The sequence below is a fragment of the Pelophylax lessonae genome, assembly GCF_965119305.1.
Source record: "Pelophylax lessonae genome assembly, chromosome: 11".
Lineage (NCBI taxonomy): Eukaryota > Metazoa > Chordata > Amphibia > Anura > Ranidae > Pelophylax > Pelophylax lessonae.
This window is the reverse complement of record NC_138778.1, coordinates 173,131,177-173,142,056: the sequence shown is the minus strand read 5'-3', so window position 1 is coordinate 173,142,056 and position 10,880 is coordinate 173,131,177.

Sequence of the window (10,880 nt, the reverse complement as noted above, 5' to 3'; positions counted from 1 at the left end):
GGGGACAGCAAATTTACACTGTTAAACAAGCTGTACACTCACTACTTTACATTGTAGAAAGTGTCATTTCTTCAGAGTTGTCACATGAAAAGATATAATAAAATATTTACCAAAATGTGAGGGGGTGTACTCACTTTTGTGAGATACTATATATATATATATATATATATATATATATATATATATATATATATATATATATATATATATATATATATATGTAGCCATATAAAAATATCCAAAAAAAAAATCAAATTTCTTCATAAATGCCAGCTCAAATGTATTCTGCTTTATGTCTTTCCCAATGCCAATTCAAATCTTTCTGAATCCCATTAAGTATATATTGATTGGTTTGCGTCAAAGTTATAGAATCTACAAACTATTGGATATATACTGGAATTTTTTTTATATACTAGTAATTAGGGATGGGCTTAATCGTGTTCGGATTGTACACCGCCAATCATAGGCAGTGAGACATTTCCTGGCCTGCAGCTGCACATACACACACTGTCTATATGATTGGTGGTGTGCAGTGACGTCTTCCTGGCAGGTACGATCCGAACACGCCTGAGCCCATCATTACTAGTAATGGCGGAGAGCAGTGACTTATAATAGAACTGTGATAGTGCAGCGGGAAATCTGACGCTAACTGACACTTTGTGGGAACTAGCTAACTGCCGCTGACATCTCCAGTGACACTAATACAGTGATCAGTGCTAATAACATACACTGACATTGTACTAATGACACTGGCTGCAAAGGGGTTAACATGTGGGGAAATTAAAGGGTTAAATGTGTGCCTAACCGTGTGTAAATTGTGTACTGTGTGGTGCTTTTAGTAAGGGATGTGTCAGTTTTTGTTTCCCTTACATACACAAAGCTCTCTCCTGTCACTCGTGCCGCTGATTGGTGGGTCCCTGCTATAAATCATTTGGCGGGATTTGGTGATTGGCATGTGCTGAAGCCAGTGAGGGCACAGCTGGGTGAGTGGGCGCGCCCCCTTCCCTGAGATGCAAAATCACATATACAGGTACATCTCATAAAATTGGAATATCATCAAAAAGTTAATTTATTTCATCACGTTCTGTGGACATTTTGCATTTAATTTGGAAATCAAGGCCAGAGTCTGGATGAAGAGTGGAGAGGCACAGAATCCAAGTTACATGAGTTCCAGTGTGAAGTTTCCACAGTCAGTGATGATTTCGGGAGCCATGTCATCTGCTAGAGTTGATCCACTGTGTTTTAAGTCCAAAGTCAGCGCAGCCTTCTACCAGGAAATTCTAGAGCACTTCATGCTTTCCTTTCCTGACCAGCTTTATGGAGACGCTGATTTCATTTTCCAGAAGGACTTGGCACCTGCCCACCCTGCCAAACCTACCAATACCTGGTTTAATGATTATGGTATCACTGTGCTTGATTGACAAGCAAATTTATCTGACCTAAATCCCATAGAGAAACTGTGGGGTATTGTCAAGAGGAAGATGAGAGACACCAGACTCAACAATGAAGATGAGCTGAAGGCCTCTATCAAAGCAACCTGGACTTCCATAACACCTCAGCAGTGCCACAGGCTAATCCCCTCCATGCCATGCCACATTGATGCAGTCATTCATGCAAAAGGAGCCCTGACCAAGTATTGAGTGCATACTATACTGTACATGGACATACTTTTCAGTAAGCCAACATTTCTGTATTAAAAATCCTTTTTTTTTTTTTAAACTGGTCTTAAGTAATATTGTAATTTTCTGAGATACTGATGTAGCACTGCCCCCTTGAGGACTGCTGGATTTCGCACTTACGGGTCCCCCTGGGTTACCAATAGCAACTTTGACATTCACAGTCTATCACTTTACTTCTTGGCTCAGTCAATAATCTGTCCAGTGGTATGTAGTTGTTTTGTATTTTATTTTAGAAATTAGGGATGGGAGAAGGGAATAGTGGGATACTCCAGATGAACTATTCACAAAATGGAGAACTTCTAACTCTCGGTACAGCCAGGCTATTAATCGACCATAAATAACACGATTGGTGTATGCTGCCGGTTATATATATATATTTGTATATATATTTTTTATGCACATTGATATTTAAGCACTATTTAGCACATATTTCACGCACAGTGATTTATTTCATTTTAGTGTTTATATCACGAATCAGGTTTTGCGCTGATAGTTTTATGTTATTGTTAATCCACCTTGCCACTTAGGTGGGTTCGGAGTTAAGTCTCTTTCCAGATGACTTGATGAACTAAATTATCTTCAGGACACTCTCCTAGTATCACCTTTCTTGACTGCCGACACCCGTCCACTCACTATCCTATTCTTGGGGTTGCCCCCCCCCCCAGGTCAGGCCCCTTGACACAATCCCCTGTACTCACTATACTGTTTTTCTAGGGTCTCCAGTGTCTCCTCCTCAGTCAGCTCTCCTGGACCTTTGGGTTCAGCTCTGTTCCTCTGGCCCTCAGGACAACCCCCTGAGACCATGTGGCACTGCTACAGAGAAGGAGGCAGCCATCACCCTCCCTCCGGGACTCTGCTCACCAGCCAAAGACCCCACAGCACATGTGCTCCTGGCTTTTATACAGTATCCCACAATGCACCCAGACAGCCTGTCTCTGCCAATTACCAGGACTGTATCAAAGCCTGTTCATTGGTTAGGTTTCCTCTCATTGTCTAACATGCCTCCCTATTGGACCAGCGTGAAACACTCTGTAGACACAATGAATCACATACTGAGCACACTGAGCAGACCTCACTAACAGATCTTGCTCTCTGGTAGGCAGAAAGCAATATAGATTTGCCTGCTGCTCCTCTTATAGGCAGACAGAGCAAAAAAAACTATAGTCTCTATTAGAGATCGACCGATATCAGTTTTTCGTTGCCAATACCAATACCGATATTTTGGCCAATGCATATCAGCATCAGCCAATATTTTGTACATTTAAAGTTTTGAAAATAAAGACAATTTTTGACACAAATCTGGTACTGAATATGTGCGGTAGGTCTTTTAGCTGTGATGTGCGGTCTTCCCTTCCCTCCCTGCCTGCCAGGAATCCTGTGTGAACCTAATTTAGTGTTAATAAAACCCCAAATTTCACTTTATTAGTGTTTTATATAATGTCCAGTGTGTGTTTTTGTAATAGAATCGTGGAAAATACCTTTATTACATCGCTGCTCCGGACTCTCCTCGCTAATCTTCCACTCTGCTTTTTTCTCCTCTCATAGCTGTCAGAAGAGGATCTCAGCCCCTCCCCTCTGTAGTGTACACAGAAGTGCCGGATATTAGATTAGAATAGTGTGAAATACCTTCTTTACATCGTTGCTCCTGGCTCTCCTCGCTAATCTCCCACTCTGCTGTTTTCTCCTCTCATAGCTGTCAGAAGAGGATCTCTGCCCCTCCCCTCTGTAGTGTACACAGAAGCGCCGGGTATTAGATTAGAATAGTGTGAAATACCTTCGTTACATCTCCCACTCTGCTGTCCTTCTTTCCTCCCCCACTGACAGCTGGGGGTCACGGAATGGCCAAGCGGTGATGTAATGAAGGTATTTCACACTATTAGATTACAAAAACACACATCGGACATTATATAAAACACTAATATTACATACAGTAATATCGGTAACCTCCGGGGCCGATACCGATATATCAGGGAAAGTGCATATCGGCCCTTGATACATCGGCCTTGCCGATAATCGGTCGATCCCTACTCTCTATCTAGCACTTACCTAGGAGGGCGCTACACTGAATTTAGGGTTTTCACTAGCTGTAAGACATATTCATCAATATTAAAAGAAAGAAATGCTTGAAATATATCACTCTGTGTGTAACACATCTATATAAAGTTTCACTTTTTGAAATTAATTACTGAAATAAATTAACTTTTTGATGATATTCAAACTTGATGAAATGCACCTGTATATACGATTCTCTGCAGCTGGCTCGCACTGTAGCAGTAAAACTACAGTACGTGGTTGGCAAGTGGTTAATGTCAGTCGAGTCTATACCTGTTCTATAGGAATCAACAGGTATTATTCTATACTTGCAGGAAAAAAGAAAACGAATGCAGCCATCACATCTAAGGACTGGAAAGTTGGAATATATAAAATTTTTGCTCTTGGGTATAGTAACGATTTAATATTCCCTTATCTACGCTCAGGAATCATTATAGCATGCAGTCATAGAGCAAAGCTTTGGCCGTGTAGCAGAAAGAAAGCGAGCGCTTATTGTAAACAATATTTCTTCTTTTTTCCAAGCTTTGTACCTATGTCTTTTTAAGATGTTGGGCTGTAGGTCGCCTTGAGGTCTCACGGCATTGAGTAAACAAACTCGATCCTCTTGTGCCTATCCACGAGTGAGCTGTAAGTGATTGTATAGCTGTGGGTGATGTTTCTGCACATGCTACAATGAGTAAGGAAGAGCATTTCTGACCCAGTGTGTAGGATGATCATTTAAGAGGTCAGTCTTTAGCAAATAAAGGCTAGCCAAGCATAATGGACATCGAAAGAAAGCTTTCTAATGCTTAACGAGTTCTTAACCACACCAAGTGGAATATCAAGGTCGCAGATATCTCTCTGCGCGTTAGAAAGTCCATACAAGCCAGCCAGCAATGTCTGGTGAAGCGACGGCTTTATGTAACCTGAAGATGTCCTAGTGTGAGGAATGACAGCCATCCTTTGTGGAGGTGAATTTCACAAAGCAAGGTGAGTGCCAATTAAAATATAATTACGTCTGAAATAAAGTCTGCCTTACATAAGAAAGCTGCAAATTAGATTTATATAACTATCTGCAAAAAAAGTGTCAGGGGTTCATCGGAGCGCATGACATATAAGATAAGACAGTTATTGTGGTGGAGATATTTTTCTGCAGATGACAGATTCATGTCTAGTAATCCCATACAACACAGCCTTTTTGAGCCTAAAATGGCTGTTAGGAAGCAACTATGGGCCATCAGTGTAGTCAGTTAACCGCTGTCCAGGAAAGCCAATAGCAACCACATTGGGCCAGCTTATCAGGACATGATGCTAATCCCTACAGCCTCCCTTCCAAAAGCAAAACACCCTTTCATGTATAGTACCCCCCTTACTATTAGACAGTGGTGGAGGACCCCTACATGGTTTGGTGGGCTAGCATGTCATCTCAGGTTTGGATTCTTGACTTTTAGTAGGGCATAAAGAATTGTCCGCCAGTACCTTTTGAAAGGGCTAACAGGATTCATTAGATCTGAAAGACTCTTGGGAGAGAGATTAGGGCATAGAATACCCAAAAAGAACAAATGTAGACTTTAACCCTTAAGTAAAAAAAGACCTTTAAGCCAAACGGACAATCCGTGGGAAGAACGTAACACTGTTTATGAGCAGTAGGCATCTGCAACCCACAGAAAAATGGTGCAGGATAGTAGAGATGGGGAGGTCTACCATAAAATGTCGCCTCCTCAGGCAACAGTCCTGGGAGGTCATAGAATATCTACCCGCTTCCTCCCCAGGTAAAGCCTGGTAGGCAAGAGAGCTTATTAAAGTTTCTCCCAAAGGTTTATTCTCTCCTCCAGCGTGCACCACTGGCAATAGACATCCTAATGGTGATCCAGAGAGAAATACTGTATATATTCCTCTTACACTATTGCCAGAAACACTATCCAACGGCAAGCAAAACCAACGAATGCATTGAGCTTAGGGGAAAACCGACAAATAGCAGAACTATCAATCCAAGCCTGGGCTGACTACAGCCCAGAACCACTAAATTTAGAAAAGGGACACTCTTACTTGGGGCAGGGTCCCAAAAACATGCATTGAGTGACCTTGTGGATGAAGCAGAGAATAGCCAGGCCATCAGAGCTGACTAACCTCTGTTGAACAATTGTATGGACAGCTTTAGTATTTACACAAATGTAGCGCAGACCCCTGACAGGTCCCACTAATTTGCCCCAGGTTCTCTTCTCTTTCAGGTGTACAGGCAGCCAGGCACATGACCACTTGGACAGTCTCACTACTCAATGACCAGGCAGGGGGTGTTTTTTATGCTTTAATGCTGGTTGAACTTGGTTGGGGTGCAGGGAAGCTTTGGGATGCTCCAAATTTTGTGTACAAAGTAACCAGAGGACACTCTCAACCCTATCTACTTGTAGGCAGGTGCAGTCCGCTTCTTTCAAGGTAGATGGGGCCAGACCGGAGTGGCATTACAGCCTGAAGAGGAAGTCAAGGGAAACTTATTTCTCTATGGTTTCCTGGTTCTTGGAGACAGCGTTCCTGTTGGCTGCGCTGCATCCACTTGGGTCAGCAGAGCCTTTTTAAGTCCCTGCTTCCCAGGTTTTGGAGCATATTTGCTAGTAAGTAGCATACTCTCTTCATAGTAATCTCTTGGCATAGACTAGAAACGCAAGCAATCCTGCGACTCCAAACAAAAGCAGACCCAATTCAGCAACACTGAAGCAGACACTTAAGGGGTTAAAACAGTAGCCAATCACTAGGATCCTACTTCCAGGCCTCTGCTCACAATGTCGTTGGATATTTGTCCAATATCAGCCAGACACTTCTCCTGTAAATCTCCAGGCCCGATCATCAGTGTACCCCCTTGGTTTGAAGCCAACTGCTTCCAAATATTAGCCCAGTCCTACTGAGCTGGGACCTCGATGAATCCTGCAGGCTTCAGCCTCCCAGCTTTCAGCAGCCCTTCAGGCTGGGATCTTTTCCTCCTGGAAGAGAACCCTGCTGCTCCAGGCCCCAAACTTTTTATGCCCTCCTCAGCCACCTACTGGGCACTCCAACCCAAAGGGTCTACCTCTTCCAGCACACTACATTCTAGAATCCAATAGAAGGCAGGGAGAAGTAGTTGAGCCAGTGAGACCCAGAACAGCCAAAAATAATTACACACAGCTCCAATATTTATAAACAGACTACATTTACTTGAGCCTCTCCAGCAACCTCTTCTAGGGGGGTTCCACACAAGGCTCTCTCAATAGGCTGGGGCTTGTGAATGGGGAGAGTATGGTAAAGTTAAAATAATAAATGGCTGAGGATGGAAGTAAGGCAAACTACTGAATGGGCAAATGACATGTTCACTTTAAATGCAGTTATATTAAATTTGGCTCATGAAAGAGATTCCACTTCAGGTATAAAGTACAGGTGCCTAGAGAATTTGCTTCCACCGTCATCATTTTTGTTGTTGTCTTTTCTGTAAGATAATTCTACTTCCACCAACATGAAATTTAGGATTCATCCGTCTATGGCTCCTCATTGAGATGAAGTGCTTGGAGTATCAGTACAGCCATGTTCTCGGGAGACCAGGACTGATTACTTTATAATGGCAGGACTGGCTGAAAGTTTTCTCCCATCTTCTGGAGACAGAGAGGGAATTCATTTGTTGTGTGTATTCTCCTATAGAATGGGTGATAGCTCTGTAGAGATTGTCCCTGCAGTAACCACAGATGATTACAGAATGAATGGGGATTTTACAGGACAGATGTGAATGGTGCTCCAGATTATGACATCACTAATCCTTCTCCCTGTAAGTGACAGTGACCCCTGTCAGTTTGTTGTTATACATATCCTTGCAGGTTTAATGAGTATGGCTACCTACAGGACAACACTTGCAAGATTTGTAAATTATTACATGTGCAACCTTTTTGCTACTTATCACCAAACTGAGCAAATTGGGCTCTGGCTGAAGCACATAGATTGGCTCATCCCTACTCTGGACCATTGTGTTGGGAATGCAGTGGGTAGGGTTCAAACCCTTTTTATATATTACTAAAGCTCTACTCCAGCCAATTTTGTAAAATTTTGGATAGAATTTTGAAGGGTTCTATTAAGTTTCATTGCTGTATGTGTCCCCATTGGATGTTTTCTTGTTAAATAGTTTTTATTAAGATTATTTCAAATAGTAACAAACAGGGAAAGGAAATCATAATAATAACAGAAGAAGGAAATCATAATAATAACAGAGGAAAGCAAACTCATAAAACATTGATATTATGGCCAGTAGCACATAGGTGCAGTTATGTAATCTAACTTCATGCCCATGTAGATAAGCCATTACAGCATTAAGCAATCCAAATATACGAATAGCATTAATACTTATAAGATGGGGTAGCTGATGGCCATTCTCTATTAGGGCCACCCCCAACCCCCCTGAACACCCCAAATGGGTACAAACTGTGTCCAGTTGGGGGGGAGGGGGTAGACCCTCCGACAGCTAAACATCCGCGGACCACCATATATTAGACTGACATATACATAGTTCTACAAGGTGTTATTTGTGACACTAACAGAGATTACATGAAAGGTAAAGTAAAGGCAATACTCTTTGGTAGTAAATCAAAGCAGGCTAATTGGGCTTGAGACCAGGAGCGGCATTAGGATGCTTTAACCAGTGAATCCATCGTTTGCTAAAAGTAGGCATTCTATGATCTTTAACAGCTAGTAACTTCTCAAAATGACATTGTGTGTTTACCCGTGAAGTAAGTTCCTGAATTTTTGGTGACTCAGGTGATTTCCAATGGTGAGTGATGGTCAATCTAGCAGCAAACAAGATGTGGAGTACTATAGTCTGGTACTTCGGAGGGATCAGATCTATTCCCAAGTTCAAAAGTGCCAAAGCCGGCCAGATAGTGAAGGTCGTGCCCAGAAAAACTCCAAGCAAAACCTCCACTTCCTTCCAAAAGGGTTGAACAAAGGTGCAATCCCAAAGGATATGATATAGTGTTCCTACCTTATTGCACCGTCTCCAACACAACACGCTGGAGGAGGGATAGATTTTAGATAACCTATGAGGCGTTAAGTACCATCCATTTCAGAAATTGTTCCCAATGACCAATGATTAGACAGTTTATAGTTGACCGTGATGGCCTTATGCCATTGTGAATTTGTAAAGGTCAATTGGAATTCAGATTCCCATTTAGTCCTACTTGGGATCAATAAAGGTGCTTGGGTATTCATATACAAGTTGTAAAAAAAAGATATGCCCCGTGTGCCAGATATAGCGTGGCCCCTAAGGAAGTCCCATGCCATAGCAGGGATGGATAACTGGAAGGCGAGTTTGTTAGTTTTGTGAAAATGGTGAATTTGTGCAGTTTTAAAGCAGTCTGCGGGGAGAGAGCTATCCTTAACGCTGAGCCAATAGTTGTGGCCATTCTTTTTCCAAACTTACGTCGAGAAGGATGGAATGATCCATTCGTAAGCCCCCAATGGAATATCTAAGTTACGCCTTTCAAGGGTCTGATGGCGGAAGGACAGTAAGGATCGCCAGGCAGTTAGTGTGGCCGTAATAGTAGGATGATGGATGCGGTGGGTCGAGGAGGACAAGGATGAGGCAGCTAATAGTGCCCCTAGATCCTGGTGCACTAGAAGGGATCTCTCCATGAAAACCCAAAGTATGTCCGGTGGTTCCTGTAGCCAATATTGCATTTGGTCAAGCCCATTGGATGTTTTCTATTCACTGTTTCACTGTCAAGAAAACCTGCACACCCTTTTTAAAACAATTCCTCATTCTTTGTAGTAGAGTATATCCCAACTGCACTGCTTCAAGTTTTGTGTATGATCCCCGGGTCCTTCACAGCTCCAAGTGCCAGCCTCTAAAAGCTTGTTCTAGACAGCTTGGTAGCAATACAGAAAACAGGGTTGCACTCTGTAAATGTTAAGCAGTACCTTTTATTCCATAAAACAGACTTTCAACACAATCCCTGTACTAAGCCAAGCCCAACCGATGTATTTCACCCCAATTGGGCTTAAACAGAAAAAAAAAAAAACCTGTTCCTTTAAAGCAGGTTAAACAGCATAGTGCTTGTGCAGTGCTATTTGTCCCTTTCTATGCTGTAAAATACCTGGTTGATCCTGCCTGTTTTTGTTCCCTTATGTGAACTGACCATGGTAATCATGGCTGCTGATCCATGATACCTTGGTCAGTTTACGTGCCTCCATCATCCCTCTGTGTTCGGAGTCTCCCCCCTCTTCCCCTCTCTACTTCCCTCTATGCCTGTCAGTTGCTAGTGTGTGAGCCATCTCCTTCCTGACCCTCCCCTATTACATGTGTCTGTAATAACAAGATATATTGTGCAGTGTCTTTGTTTTTTTTTTTTTAAATCATGCAGCCAAATACTTTCTTTCACATCGCTGGTGTGCGGTCACATGATCTCCCGGCTGACATCAGAGGGGACTCTCAGCACCTCCCGTTGTAGTCCTCAGATCGGGGAATGAGAGCGGCGGGCGGTCACATGACGGAACACCGGCAATGTGAAAGAAGGTGTTTAGCTGCATGATTTAAAAAAAAATAAAGACACTGCACAGTATATCTTGTTATTTCAGAGGGGCTGCCAATAATTGTAATCAATACCTTAACAACCACTTTAAGCCAAATTGGGGTGAAACACATCAGTGGGACGGACTTAGGGCCTGGACTGTGTTTGACAAGTGTCATTATGACCTGATTTTCTGTGTTGGGACCATAATTCTTCTTTACTACTTTAAATACTGTGGCTACTTCACTCTTTTACTACCTTTGCAAAACACTTTTTATTTTAACAAATACCTAGGCTTCAATAATCACTGCATCACAAGCAATAACCGCCACACTGCACATGCACCTGGAATTTAACCAGCAAACTGCACATGTGCAGCAGAGCATCATCAGGGGGATGCCAGGGAGAGGCAGAGGATCCCTGATGAAGTAGGAAAGGTGGTGGAGGCATGGGATCGGACATGCGGTGGTAAAGTGAAAGATTACAGCAGACAAAGCCTGGATAGGAAGTTAGGGGAAACTTCTGAGCAGGACTGCAGACAGAAATAAAGAGACCTTTGAACCCTTCTTCAATTCTATCCACAGTTGATGACTGGAGTTGAACTTTAAAGCTGAACTAAACTTTTAATTTAAATGATCTAAATCACATGTGT